Genomic DNA, 12446 nt, shown 5'->3' on the forward strand with positions numbered 1-12446 from the left:
TCCTCCCCTCTAGAACCCTCAGTTTGTTTTTCAGAGTCCATCGTCTCTCCTGGTTCGTCTCCCCCTCTGACTTACTCCCCTTCATTCTTCCTCTCCTGCTATCTTCTTCTTTTTCTTTTTTCTTAAAATATGTTGCGTTATTTGTTTCAGAAGTACAGATCTGTGATTCAACAGTCTTACACAATTCACAGCACTTGCCATTGCACATACCCTCCCCAATGTCTATCACCCAGCCACCCCATCCCTCCCACCCCCCACCACTCCAGCAACCCTCAGTTTGTTCCTGAGATTAAGAATTCCTCATATCAGTGAGGTCATATGATACATGTCTTTCTCTGATTGACTTATTTCACTCAGCATAACACCCTCCAGTTCATCCTGGATTTTTAACATGTTTCTAATGTCTTATAATTGTCACACTCACCCCTATTCTGACGGTAGGTTTGGTTTTGTTAGCAATTTACCTCCACCAAACTTTCTAAAGCATTCCACGTAGCTCTTATAAAAACAACTCCTTCTTTTCGCCTCTGTACTTTATCAGTTTACACAATAATTCCTTAAAGTATCTGATTTCGCTAACAATAAGGCGAGACGCTTCGGGAACGAACGCAGCTGTGTCTCGAGGAGCACAGCACGCCACCGGTGGGGACCGAAGAACACGGGGCGGCAGCCCCGCACTGCCCCCAGCTAGCTAAGTGGGGTAGCTGCAATCCCCGAGAATAGTGCAGTTGTTCGGATTGGGAGAATCACCCAAGGGGTCCCCCAAAGGGCAGCAATAAGGACATTGAGGGGCCTCTGCCCCCCATTTCTTATTCTGCTTCTTAGATGCCCCCCCACCCCCGAGCTCACTGAGTCGGAACCATTGGGGAGCAGCGCATCAGCAACTCCAAGGGCACCTGGTCTCCCAGCTGCCCTGCCTCGCACCGGGGGCTGGAGGGAGGACCTCTTCGGGGGGTGCACAGTAGCTGACTCGTAAGCCCCTGAGCCCCCATCCCTGTCTTGCTCTCCCTGGCTCTGCCCCTCTCCTCTCGGGTCTCAGGCCCCAGCCCCTGTTCTCCTCCCTGAGGGAGAGGACACCAGCCAGAGGCTAAACAGGCAACTGAAGTCAAGCCACCCCCATGGAACACACACAGAGAAAAGCCACTAAAGATATACTAAGGCAGATACACAGCCAAACCCATGTACTCACGGAAAACGGGCCCTCACTCACCGGCCTTAAGGTCTGGCACAAAGAAATCCCAGGGATCTCAGAGCTGGAATGATGTCAGCGATCATCTTGACTAATGTCTTCCGTTGGCGCATGAAACAAGGTCCCAGAACTGCCCATGACTCCCTGAGGCTTCTTGGGGCCCAGCAGGCCTGGACCCCGCATCTTGTGAGGGCCCCGTCGAAGCGTCCCCTATGTCCTCACCCGCCTGTGGTGGGCGTACTCTGTAAGGGCTGCAGGTGACAGGCAGAGTTCTCAAGACAGCGCTTCCCAAGGAAGGTGCCTCCAGGTACTTGACCTGTCACCTCCTCCGCCATCCAAGTTGGCTGGTTCCACCGGCTCTGCCCGGGGAGGTGACATCAGAGGCTAAGGGAGGACGGTGGTTACTGCCCCCCTTCTCAGCCGTATCCCCACACACATACCCGAACCCTCTGTGAATATAAAAGATGAGCACCGGGATGAAACAAGAGATAAGGTTAACAGATTCTGCAGAAGTGTTTGACACAGCAGGGCGGTTGAGCGAGCGGGAAAAATCGTTAGGCCGTAGGATGCGCGGGGGCCCTACATGAAAGCGCCTCAATAAATTTGGGTCATGGACTTGCCCAAGGGGGGGGAAAGCATAATGAAACTGTGCCGTGTGTGGGACTGCGGGCCCGGAACAGGGGGGCGCACCTGCTCCGCCCGCCCGTCACCTGCCCTGGAACCGCGGGCTCACTCTCCAGCCTAAGGGCCACACTCAAGTCAGATGCTCTAGCTCTCGGAGGCACCTAAAAAAATAAGTGGGGATAATACCATTTGCTGTATTGGCGGCTTCTGTTTTTCTTTCAATAGGTGGTAGGAGGGGTGAAGTTGAAAGAAGAGAGCAGGATCCTTTTATTTTCCTTAAATCGGGTAGAAAGATTAAGACTACTGTCTGAGTTTGCTGCGGGCGCCATCACAACGTACCACAGACTGGGGACTTCAGCCTCTTTTCTGATCCCTTCCCTTCAAGACTGAAACTATAACAATTTCTCTCTGGTTACAAAAAAAAAAAAAAAAAAAAAAAAATCCCATCCCTTATCCCCCATCCCCCTCTTCTGATTCATCCTTAAAGACCGGTCTCTTGAGACGTATTTGGACACCTGCTGACCCTGTCTCTTCAGCCTGCTGATGTCTGGCTTCTATCCTCACTGGCCAGTGTTTTGCCAAATGCAAAGCCCCTCCTTAGGCTGCTAGTTACTTCCTCCCTGTTCTCTCATCTCCCTTGGCTTTTGTAACATCGCCCCTCCTGGCTTTCCTACCACTTCTCAGTCTCTCCTGTAGGTTTCTCAGCTGCTTCCCTTCCTGTGAATGTTCCCCGTGGTGCTTTGCCAGGCCTCTGTATTAACCATGCCTTTTTATTTTCTGCATTCTGCTGCATTGGCATGCAGGTCCTTGCTGAGCCTGGAGGGACTGCCCCTCCCAGGGTTAGCCAACTCCTGGGGATAATAAAAACTCGCTCATGAGTGCACTTTTCAAATGCAAACCGACAAGTCCAGAGCCCGCCTTTGTCAGGCTGGCACATCCCCCCTGCCCCAATCACCACGGGACCCTGCACCAGGCCCCTGGGAGCCAGCTGCTCTTCCCCAGAGCCCAGCGAGATGATTCAAGCTAGCCTGGCCAAGTCGGCTTACTCCGCCTTGCCTTTCCTGTGCGAACCACAGTAAAGGCTCCTGCCACGTTTCCCGTCGCTCCCTCTGACTCCTGACCCTCTCTGGTGCTTCTGTGTGTGGGGTGCCCCCTCCTCTTGGGACCTGGAAGGAACTAACTAACTAACTAACTAACTTTCCAATGGCCAGCGTCTCCTGATCCGGTAGCCCCACCATGCCTGAATAATATAATAAAGCCCACACTGTACAACAGGCTCTCTTGGCTCTCTCTGGGAATATTGTCTACCTCATCCCTCCCCAGTCGGTACCCTCCCCCAACTCTCTCTTCTTGGCTTCAGGCCTCATATGTCCTACTTTGTACTGGACACCTCCACGCCTGCCCACCTTCTCCCACCCCCAAACTGTATCTTATCCCATGTTCCCTATCGGGAATGACCCCACCGTCAATCCAGTCTTCCAACCCCAAACCTGGGGAGCCCTCCCAGGCTCTTCTCCCCTGGTCTATAGCAGTCCTCACGTGACACTGGACATGTTCTCCTGTCACTGTTTGACTACCCTAGTGTGTCACCTGCTGGTCCACACAGTCCATGAGGTTTAAGGGCTGTGTCTCCATTATTCACCCCCCTGTGTCCCCAGAGCCTAGGATAATGCTTGATAAGTATATGAATTAATGAAGAGGAGTCGTGGCCCAGAGACAAAATTAAAAATTCCTGCAGAAGCGGGGTGTCCCCATCATCTCTCTGAGCTGCCTCTCATGGTTGGGACAACCATCACTTGTGGATTCAGCTGATGAGTGTTTAGTGGGACTGAATTTCTGGCAACGTTTCTAGCCCTTTACCCCTTCTGTGCAACCTACCAAAGGGAATAATATCAGGCGTTGGCAAACACACAGAGGGTTCCTCGCTTTCCTAGGACAGACCACCTCCCCCTGCCTATCCCGTTGCAGGGCTACTGAACACATGTCAGGGATTCTTGGAATCAAAGAATGTGGGCACCGGAACGTGGTGTAGAACTTTGGCAATAGAAAACAAGACTTCCAAGATTTTTTTTAAAGGATTGATTGATTGATTGATTGATTGATTGGAGAGAGAGAGAGAGAGTGTGTAAGGAGCAGGGAGGGACAGAAGGCGAGGGAGAAAAACAACCCTGAGATCATGACCTGAGCCGAAATCGTGAGTCAGAGGCTTAACCGATGGATCCACCCAGGCGCCCCAAGACTTTCAAGATTTCAACAATGACAGAGGAACCAGGACCTCCACGTCATGAGGGATTCATGTGGCCTGAGGTGTGATCTGACCCGTGCACTGCCGGGTTGGGGTCTCTGAGGGTGACATGGCCCGGCCCTGAGCCCAGCTGCCCGCAAGCCTCACAGGCCAGAGGAACTTCTCAGTCTCTGGGCCTGTCCCTACGCAGTCACTTGGTGAAGTGAGAAAGAAAACTGTAGTGAAAGCCGGACAGTGGTTGGCTTGTGGTGTGCAGCAATGCCAAAGAAATGTGATTCTCAGTGAAAATGTGCTGTCTGGAGAAAGCCAAGAGCCCGTAGGAACATTGGGGTATCTACCAGCCTGATTTCTGAAACTCTCGGCTCTTCCCCCTTAAAATGTCAAGGGATTAGGATTCCTAGAAGTCGTCATGAAACTCTCCACCCCGTGGTAGAATCCCCTGCACACCTCTGCTGGCGGGGGACCCTTTGTACACCCCCAGGAAATGGGACTCGGGGGCATTATCACAGAGCCCCGACCTATAGGGCTGCCCTGGGCCTCATAGCGTCCTCTGGACTGATCTCCCACGGGAAGGGTGAGGAGACCCTTCAAGGGGGTCACTCTGAGGCTTCCATTTTGACAGGGGGTTACTTTGATAGGGCCCAGAAAATAAACCATGACAGTTAAATTTTTTTTTAACCAACTAGGGTTTAAAACAGACCAACCCCCGCCCCCTTACCCCTTCCTCCAAGCCTCACCTTCACAGTGGGGCTCTGAGGCAGTGTGGGGGTTTAGAGCTGGGGAGAGTTTAGGGATAGGGTGGGACGCAGAAGAGTCTGGGGTGTCCAGAAATGGGTGGGTGTTATGCGTTGAATTTTGTCCCCTCCACAAGATAGGATGAGGTCCCAAACCCCAGTACCCGGGAACTTGACCGTAATTAGAAGCAGGTTCTTTGCAGGTGTGATTAAATTAAGACAAGGTCATTAGGGTGGGCCTAATTCAAGATGGCTGGTGTCCTTATGAAAAGAAGAAGATGCCATGTGAAGACAGAGACATACCAGGAACGCCATGTGAACATGGAGGCAGAGATCGGGTGATGCCTTACGAGCCAAGGAACCCCAAAGATCACCAGCAAACCCCCGGCAGCTGGGGAGAGGCTGGGACAGAGTCTCCCTCACGGCCGCAGAAGGAACAGCCCTATCAACACCTTGACTTTGGATTTTTAACCTCTAGAAATGTGCAAGAACAAGTTTCTGTTTTAATCCACCCAGTTGACGGTCCTGTGTAACAATCGCTTTGGCAAACTAGCACTGTGGGTAAGAGAGACGCTGCCCACAGTCTCTGGGGGGGTGGGGGCGAGCAGTGGTTCTCACACCTGAGCAAGCGACAGGGTTGCCCAGAGGGCTTGTTCAAACACAGAATGCTGGGCCCCTGCTGCAGAGGGGCTGGTGCAGCAGGGCTGGGTGGGCCCGAGAATATGCATTTCTTTCTTTCTTTCTTTCTTTCTTTCTTTCTTTCTTTCTTCTTTCTTTCTTTTTCTTTCTTTCTTTCTTTCTTTCTTTCTTTCTTTCTTTCTTTCTTTCTTTCTTTCTTTCTTTCTTTCTCTCTCTCTCTCTCTCTCTCTTTCTTTCTTTCTTTCTTTCGATTTATTTATTTATCTGAGAGAGAGAGAGAGTGTGTGTGCATGCGTACCTGTGTGAACTGGTCGGTGGGGGTAGAGGGAGAGGGAAAAGCAGACTCCCCACTGAGCGGGGAGCCTGACACGGGGCTCTATCCCAGGACTGAGATCATGACCGGAGTCAAAATTAAGTCACTCAGCCGGCTGAGTCACCCAGGAGCCCCGAGAACGTGCATTTCTAGCAAGTCTCTAGGTGCTGCTTGTCCAGAGACCACACTTGGAGAACCGCTGTCCTAGGGGCTAGGACGTGGCCTGGGCATTGGAACCTTCTAGTCCCAGTAATAATGAGACGTATATTCCCGCTAAGATGAGTTGTGCCAGCCCACTTAGAAAACTTCAGTGACCTCAGTCCGTTTTCATTTTCAATCATTTCTTTAGTTTTAAAGGACTTACACATGTGTTGTTTCGTGGACCGCCCCCCACCCCAACAGTAACCCCATGTGACAGGTATTACAGTCCCAATGGTTACAGAAGGGAAAATGAGGCTCAGGCGTGAGTGTGAGTCCTCAGCAGGAGACTCTTCCCTCCTGGCTCCCTGAGCTCAGGATTCCACACTCGGAGTCCGGCCTTGGAGCATCCCTGGCGAGTTCAGCCCTCAGAACTCAGATGTCCCTCTTTATAAATCACACCCATCAGCACCACATCTGAAAAGCAAGCCAACCCCTATCCATCTGTGGCTGGTATTGCAAACCGAAGGTGCGTCTCTGCTCGGCTCCCTCTCCCATTGTGGTGGCTTCCGCCAGACCTCACAACCCTGGTCCTTTCTCCTGATCCCGTTTCATTCCCAAATGCCCTCCGGATGTGACTTCTCCTTCCTGCTTCCACGTGCTCCAACAAACCAACTGAGCCGCTTTGGAGCTGAGAAGCCTGGTGTGCAGGGTGGACAGGTTACGAGAAACGCTAGAGAGAATGAGAAGGGTTTGTAATGTCCAGAGTCGGACCGGTCTGGGCAGCCCTGCGTGCCTGGCCCTTCTCCAAGGCGGAGGCCTTCTGGTTACCAGGTTGCTCTGGTCGCACCTCCTCACCCTGCTGGCTGGCCAGGCCCCCTCCTGCCAGCGCCATGCCCTTTGATAAGTACTGGTTCCTGCAAACAGGGTGGGAGTGTAAGCTCTGCACGCCAGCCAGGTGTGGACACAAACCGTGGGCATCTGGGATTTATTCAGCGTGGCTGATGCAGGGTGCAGAGGGGGACCACATCTTGAGTACATCTTGAATGCACAGGGCCCCAAGAGCAGAGTTCCACAGTCTTTGAGCCTTTGGTCCTCCTCCAAGCCTCACCTCAGCAGGCCAGAAGCACCTCCACTGAGCACTTGGCCACCATGTCCCCAGAGTGACATCAATGCTGGCACCTGTCTGGCCACAGGGGCCCACAGCCACGGACAGTAACTCAAAAGCTGAGTGTCCTCCCTGCTCAGAGTCCAGTGGAGCTGGACGCCGGGGCGGAACGGAGGAAAAGCGTGCCCAGAACTTTGACCCGAGCCCCTGGGGGCTTGTCATGCGAGGCGGGGTATCCCGCTGCATGAGAGGAATACTCCTCATCCACTAAGCCAGTGAGACCGAACTGAGCACCACGTCTCATTACAGGCTGAGCCCGCGCTGCCCTGTGGGGGACAGCGACAAGGGGGCTTGGCCACAGATGGCTCAGGGACTTCCAGCCCCGGGGCCACGGGACACCCCCTCAAGAAAGTAGAGCCTGAAGCTCAAGATGGAAGAATCAAGTGCCCAAAATGTCAGAAATTGCGAGGTGCACGATGCAGGTCATCAGGAGTGGAGGGTCACTGCGGGATAGGGCCGGGGTGACCCCACGGAGGACCCCTGCAGCTCAGGGCCAGAAACTGAAGGAAGCGGGGGGAGGGGGGTTGACGTGCCACCGAGCAGGGAGGCACGGGTTGCTTTTCCCGAACCGACAAAATCAAAATGTTCCGTAAGTGGCTTTAAACTCAGGAAGGTGCAATGAAAGTTTTGTCTTGATCGAATGTGAACACCACTTGCGTGGATACGCTCTTTCTGACAGGCACTAAACAGATGAGACCCATGAACCTGCTTTTCTGACTTTCCTCCCTTCCCCGGCCACTGTCCCCAGCTGCACAGGTGACACCACGCTTTCCCACTGCAGGAGGTGGGCTCTGCAGAAGTGAGCCCCCCGCCTCCCCACCCTCGCTCCCACTCCGGCCCCCACCTCCAGGTCTGGAACTGAGGTGCATCCCCAGTGTTGCTGACCTTTGCAGGAAAACCTTGGCGTTTTTGTAAATGTTAACTTTAAGCTTCTACAAACTTTGTCTTGGGGGGGGGGGTCCTATTGCCCTTTATAACATTTTGCCTGCCCAAACTTGAAACTTCGTTCTTTTGTCTTTTCTGCATTTACTATGCAAATTCTCTTTTTCCAGCAAGAAACAGCACAAACCCCTTCAGAGGCCCAGGAGCGCCCGTATTATTTATTGTGAAACATTTGAGGTACTTCAGCATGAAGCTAAGCAAGTTCAAGCTTTGGGGCCCCTCCACCATCCAAGACTTTGCACCTAATTCTGTATTATTCTCTTCTCTTCTTTTTCTTTAAGAACCCACCCCTCAAATGAATCTACGCTTCGGGCCTCCAGTCCTGGACCCCTCCCTGGAGATAGTCTTAAAGCCAACGACTCATCAGACCTCATTCTCTTCTAAGGGCGCTAAGGCTCCAGTCTGGTTGACACTTGGCGTTTCTGAGGAAGCCCTTCTCTGGGAGGAGGAGGGGGATGCGGACCCCCCTGAGTTTTAAGATGCCGAGGAGCCATTTCCCGTACCGTGTCGATGAGAAGTAGTCAGTGATGGGGCCAATGCCACAGTTCACGTTCACGAGGGGCATGGTGAGCTGCAGGGACAGTCTGAAAGCCCTCGGCGCCGCGCCGGACGGCGGGCGGGGCGTCTCTCTCTGCATGAACCGGATGATGTTGAGGTGGTAGGAGCCGACGCTGACGACCACGGCCACCAGCAGCGCCGGGGTGAGCAGGCGGGCCCTCTGCTGACGTCCTTTCTGGCTCATCAGCGAGTGTCCCCGGGCTGTCCTGCACAGCTGCAAGGTGGTCTTCAGGTCACAAAATAGCGTGACCCCCACCGGCCCACAGAAGCTCAGAGCACAGGCCACCAGAACCACGAGGGGCGGCGGATTCCCTCGACGCTGTCATACCCCACGCAGCTCAGCCTGCCCGCCGCACGCTCGGTCACGCGGGTGAAGAGCAGGGGCGCCGTCTGCAGCAAGGCCAAGGCCTAAGAGCCGCACAGACGAGCCGCGCGCGGCCCGTGGGCCTTGCCGAGCTGCGGGCCCTGGAGGGGGCAGACCACAGCCAGGTATCGGTGCGCGCTCCCGCACGTCGGGAGGTTGACACACCCCCCTCCCCGGGGTTGTTCACGGAGAGGAGGAATGCCGTCACCCTGCAGAGTCTCTCACCGAAAGACCAGCTGGAGGCCAGCACGTAATAGGTGATCCTTCCAGGCAGGGCCCGGGTGAACAGGAAATCGGACACCGCTAGGTGGACCAGGGAGACACCTGTTGATGACCTTCTTGCCCTTGTGACAGGCAAGGCATAGGGCGGGGCTGTTTCCCAGGGCACTGAAGACCAGAGGGCTGCACAGAACAGAGACAGGGTCGCGCTCACTTCCTGGGGTGGGGCTGAGCAAGGCAGGATCTGACATTGTGGAGGGGGCTGCTCGGCCTGGGAGCCCTGAGGCTGAAGTCCTTGGGGAGATAAAAACAAAAAAAAACAACAAAAAACGTAATATTGCCTCTGTACCAATAATAATGTGCTGAAGCAACATATACATGAGAAACATCTCTCTCTCTCGCTCTCTTTTTTAAAAGATTTTATTTATTTATTTGACAGAGAGAGAGAGAGAGAGACAGCAAAATAGGGAACACAAGCAGGGGGAAGGGGAGAGGGAGAAGCAGGCTGCCCGCGGAGCAGGGAGCCCGATGCGGGGCTCGATCCTAGGACCTCAGGATCATGACCTGAGCCAAAGACGGGTGCTTAATGACTGAGCCACCCAGACACCCCAAACGTCTCTCTTTTTAAGCAAACTTTTTGTTGAAGTGTAACACACTATTCCAGTTACTACTGCCGTGTAACAAATTATCCCTCCAAAATTTAGCAGCTGAAAACACACTTTATTATGTTCACAGTCAGGTTTTGGAACAGAACACAGTAGGAATGGCTTTTCTCTGCTCCTCGGTGTGGGGAGCCTCCGCTGGGAAGGGTCGGCAGCTGGGGGTTACTTGATGGCAGAGGCTAGGACCATCTGGGGGGGACTTCATTCAGATGAGTGGCAGTTGGTGCTGGCTTTTGGCCGGCACCTCAGCTAGGGGTGTCCACGAAATTACCCGCACTTGGGCTCCTCCTGAGTCTTCCTCACAGCCTAGCAGCCTGAACGTAACTTGGTTTCTTACCCAGCAGCTCCAGGCTTGAAAGGAAAGTGTTACCTACCAGACACTAGGTAGAAGCTCTGTTATTTTCTGCATTCTGATGCTTTCACATGGTGGGGACTTGCTGACCCTACCGGACTGCCTCTTCCTGGGTCAGCCGAGTCCTTGCGCACACTTTTCAAATGCAAACTAATCAATTGAGGGTCCCACCCCAACCACCTCCTTTATGGGGCTCTCAGGCTCCGGGCCACTGTGCACCTGCCCACCTGCCCTAGTCACCCGCAGAGCCAGGTGCCAGGCGATACAGGGCAGCCCCTGTGTCCCAGAGCCACCTGAAATGATTCAAACTAGCCTGTCCTAAGTCTGCCCTCCCCTGTCTCACGTGTTTTTTTCCCTGTAAAAGCCACAGTAACAGTTCTTGCCCACCTTTCTGCCTCTCTCTTTCTCCCAACTGACCCTGCTACTTTCCCCCCACCCCACCCCGTGGCCCCTGGTGATGTGGCCTGCCCCCTCCACTCCGTATCTATGAGGAACAAGCTATGTTTATCAATGGCAGTCATCTCCCGATCTGTCAGCCTCACTGCACCTCAGTTTTTCTATCAATGCCTTGTACTTCAAAACACCTTTTCTGACCTGGCCTCATCCCCTCCACCACCTCCCATCCCTTACAAGTGAGTCACAAGCCCACCCAGAATCAAGAGAAGGGGACATAGCTCCAGCCTCTCGATAGGAGGACTATTAAAGAATTTGCACCGGGCGCCTGGGTGGCTCAGTTGGTTAAGCGACTGCTTTCAGCTCAGGTCATGATCCTGGAGTCCCGGGATCGAGTCCCACATCGGGCTCCCTGCTCAGCGGGGAGCCTGCTTCTCCCTCTGACCTTTCTCTCTCTCTCATTCTCTCTCTCAAGTAAATAAATAAAATCTTTAAAAAAAAAAAAAAAAAAGAATTTGCACCATTTAAAAATCCCAACGCAGGGGACGCCTGGGTGGCTCAGTCGTTGAGTTTCTGCCTTCGGCTCAGGTCATGATCCTGGGGTCCTGGGATCGAGCCCCGCATCGGGCTCCCTGCTCGGCGGGAGGCCTGCTTCTCCCTCTCCCACTCCCCCTGCTTGTGTTCCCTCTCTCGCTGAGTCTCTGTCAAATAAATAAATAAAATCTTTCAAAAAAATAAAATTGAAAAAAAAATAAAAATCCCCAATGCATACATGCAAAAGTGTGCACAAATCATAAAAGCACTTGACGATTTTCACAAAGTGAACACATCCACGGCATCAGCACCCAGATTGGGAAACACAGCTCACCAGCGCCCCGGAAGCTCGCCTATGTGCCCTCCCACCTCGGTCTCCACTCCAGGGTAACCACTGGCCTAACTTCTAAAATCACGATTCAGTTGTGTCTGCTTCTGAACTTTCTTTTCTTTTTTGACAGAGGGAGAGAGAGACAGAGATAACACAAGCAGGGGGGAGGAGTAGAGGGAGAAGCAGGCTCCCCGCTGAGCAGGGAGTCCAACGTGGGGCTCGATCCCAGGACCCTGAGATCACGACCCGAGCCTAAGGCAGATGCTCAACCGACAGAGCCACCCAGGCGCCCCCTGCTTCTGAACTTTAAACCAGTGAAATCACACACTGTGTATATGTGTATTCTTACACGTACAGACTTTTGGGGTCAACGTTAGCCGGTGGGATTCACCCATATTGTTGGCTGTGGTTGTCGCCTGTTTGGTCTCGTAGCTGTAAGACATTCCCTTGTATGAATGCACCACCATCTGTTTATTCATCCACTGTTTTCAGTTTGGGGACATTATATAAAATTCCCCTCTGCCTGTTCTTTCATATGTCTTGGGGGAAACACATACATACCTTTTGCTGAGTATGTAGTTAGGAGTGTAGAGCTGGTGAGTCACAGGTCCTGTGCATGGTTAGTTTTTTTTTAATTTTTTTATTGTTATGTTAATCACCATATATTACATCATTTGTTTTGGTGTAGTGTTCCATGATTCATTGTTTGTTCATAACACCCAGTGCTCCATGCAGTATGTGCCCTCTTTAATACCCATCACCAGGCTAACCCATCCCCCTACCTCCTCCCCTCTAGAACCCTCAGTTTGTTTTTCAGAGTCCATCATCTCTCATGGTTCGTCTCCCCCTCTGACTTACTCCCCTTCATTCTTCCTCTCCTGCTATCTTCTTCTTTTTCTTTTTTCTTAAAATATGTTGCATTATTTGTTTCAGAAGTACAGATCTGTGATTCAACAGTCTTGCACAATTCACAGCGCTCACCGTAGCACATGCCCTCCCCAATGTCTATCACCCAGCCACCCCATCCCTCCCACCCCCAAC

The sequence above is a fragment of the Eumetopias jubatus genome, unplaced genomic scaffold (genome assembly GCF_037043125.1).
Source record: "Eumetopias jubatus isolate StellerSeaLion01/CBP00866 unplaced genomic scaffold, mEumJub1_p1.0 scaffold_3, whole genome shotgun sequence".
Lineage (NCBI taxonomy): Eukaryota > Metazoa > Chordata > Mammalia > Carnivora > Otariidae > Eumetopias > Eumetopias jubatus.